Genomic DNA, 3,033 nt, shown 5'->3' on the forward strand with positions numbered 1-3,033 from the left:
ATGAATTATCTTTCAAAAACCTACAGCTGAATTTGTGACTTGTGAGGGCTGTGGACTTTTAGTTAGGATAGGCTCCCCATCCCTTCAATCCTGAATCATCAGCCAGGGAAATATATGGGTAAAGCTTTGATTTGTTTGTTTCCTTGAGCTATGTACCTTTCAGAGTCTTCTCCTTTACAATTTTATTTCATTTCTTTCATGGATTTCCAAAAGCTTTCTTTGATTTCTTTATTTAGATAAAGAATTTTTCTTATTCTATATTTCTTCTTACACAGCTCACACAAAAATTGAATCTAGACTATAACTTTTGAAGATATTACCTATGTTCTTTGAACTGTGTTATTGTTTGCTTTTTGATGTAAAAAGTTTCACAAAGACCAACTAATGCCTTGAATGCTCAATTTAGAGCATGTATGCTGAATTTAACTAGAAAAAGAAAATATAGAAATTGTAAATGGAAAACATTTAAAATACAATTAATTTACTGTTTAAGTTCTTTTTTTATAGGTGCACATATTAGCATTTACACACAGTAGGGAAGACATCTTATGTCCCCAAAAAGCATCACAATATAAAAAAAGCTTAATACAAATATGCTCTGAAGTTTACTGGAATAATATTAACTCTCCTATTAATGAAGGTAACAATTCTTTATAAATCAACAAATGGACTTTTTAGAAAATTGGAGAAAATTTTAGACAAAATATTTTGAGGAGGATTAACCTCTGTGTACTTAAGGAACCACCATACATGCTCATTTGGAGACATATATACTAAAAGAGGAACCATACAAAGAAGATTAACATGCCATGAATGACACACAAATTTGTGAAGCATTTCATAGTTTTATAAATAACTTCACACCAGCAAAAATAAAATAAGGGAAACACATACACACAAAGACACACACACACACTACCACCATGAAACATAAAAATAACAGGAATTAATAATTATTGGTCATTAATATCTCCCAATATTAATGGACTCAATCCCCTAATCAGAAGAAGAAGCCTAATACAATGGATGCAAAACCAAGAACCATCATTCTGCTGCACACAAAAAATACAACTTAGCAACAAACATAGACATTACCTAAGAGTAAAGATCTGGAAAAAATGTTTTCCAAGTAAATGGACATAAGAAACAAACTAGAGTATCTATTCTAATATCTAATAAAATAGATTTTCAACCAAAAATAATAAAAATGAGAAACACACTTCAGAAGTTATCATCAAAGAAAAATCCACTAAGATGACATCTCAATTTTGAACATCTATGCCCTAAATGCAAAGGTACCCACATATGTAAAATAAAATATTACTCAAGCTTCACTCACACATTAATCCCCATGCATTAGAAGTGAGAAACTTCAACAACCCACACTTACCAATGGATAGGTCATCAAGATAGAAACTAAACAAACAAAAAAAATGAAACTAACAGACACTATGAATCAAATGAAGCTAACAGTTTATATACAGAACATTTTCTTCCAAACATAAAGACTATACTTTCTTTTTAGCACCTCATAGAACATTCTCCAAAACTGACCACATACTTGGTCACAAATCAAGCCTCAAAATGAAAAATAAAATTGAAGAAAGCTTCATACAAAATGATGTACAATATCAGATTAATTTAAGTTGATTGTTAGTTACCATGATTTTTGTATAAAGCAGTATATTCCAAATAAAAATGCTGACAGGAGCCTGATATAGCTCTTTTCTGGGAGGTTCAGCTAGAGCCTGAGAAATACAGAGGCAGATGTTCACAGCCAACCATTGGGCACTGGGTTCTCAATGGAGGAGGTAAAGAAAGGACTGGAGGAGCTGAAGGGGTTTGCAACCCTATAGTAAGAACAACAATATCAACCAACCAGGCCCCCAGGGCTCCCAGGGACTAAACCACCAACCAAAGAGTACACATTGAGGGACCCATGGCTCCAACCACATATGTAGCAGAGGATGGCCTTGTTGGACATCAATGGGAGGAGAGGCCCTTGGTCTTGTGAAGGCTTAATGTTGCAGTGTAGGGTACTGAAAGGGTGAGGAGATGGGAGTGGGTAGGTAGATGGAGGAACTTCCTCATAGAAGAAGGGGGAAGGGAGATGGGATAGGGTGTTTCTGGGTGGGGTGGGGATGGGGAAAGGGGATAACATCTGAAATGTAGATAAAATATGCAATAAAAATTAATCTAAAAATAAATTAAAAATAAATCTCACATCTATTTCAGGAACTTTATTTCTTAATGACAAGATGTATATGTAGATGTGCAGTGAGAGATGGCAGAATTTTGTTTAAGTTATCATAACTTCTAATATATTTGCCACCATTGAAGAAACAATATGATGCAAGATGAGTAAATTATAAACAACATATAGTAACTAGAATAAAAAGAGATATTTAAAATTATATTCTTCCATTAATTTCATAGAAAGAAGATAGAAGCTGATTTATCTTATAATAAGTAGATTGTAAACCATAATTTTCTTAAATCATCTTCATTCAAAATACTGTATGCAGTCTCTTCATTAATTGTTTATATACACTTTATTTGCAATGAATGTTCTAAAATTCCCTAAAGAATATTGAAGAATAGAGACACAGGTAAATGTTCAAAATCATCTTGTACTAAATAATAATTATCTACAATATCACATTAGAGAACATAAGCAAAATGCTAGTGTTCATAATAGCATCATTTAAATATATCATGTATAAATCTGTATGAACTGAAAACATGTTTTGCAATTATAATTGAGTACCTTGGAGAATTACTGAAGTGTTCTTTCAACATTAGGTTTAAACATTTTATGCCTCTGATGAGTAATTTTGAAGGCTATCACAGTTAATATCACAAGTGACAGAAAAGCTGTTTTAACATATTCTATAGTATACTAGGAAATGATTTTATGCTAGAGGTAGGCAACTTAGCATTCCCAGTTCGGAGTATTGTACTGTGGTTTCTAAAGAATTAATCTTTGGTTCCCAATGAGTATAGTTCTTTTGTTTAGGCTATTTTGATAAATTT

At 32.3% G+C, this 3,033-nt stretch overlaps 1 pseudogene; it reads left to right on the top strand.

Moving 5' to 3' along the window:
- The first annotated feature begins 750 nt into the window (after positions 1-750).
- Positions 751-848, top strand: LOC117695559 (U6 spliceosomal RNA; annotated as a pseudogene).
- The last annotated feature ends 2,185 nt before the right edge of the window (positions 849-3,033 follow it).

Source organism: Arvicanthis niloticus, chromosome X, assembly GCF_011762505.2.
Source record: "Arvicanthis niloticus isolate mArvNil1 chromosome X, mArvNil1.pat.X, whole genome shotgun sequence".
In the NCBI taxonomy this organism is placed as follows: Eukaryota; Metazoa; Chordata; class Mammalia; order Rodentia; family Muridae; genus Arvicanthis; species Arvicanthis niloticus.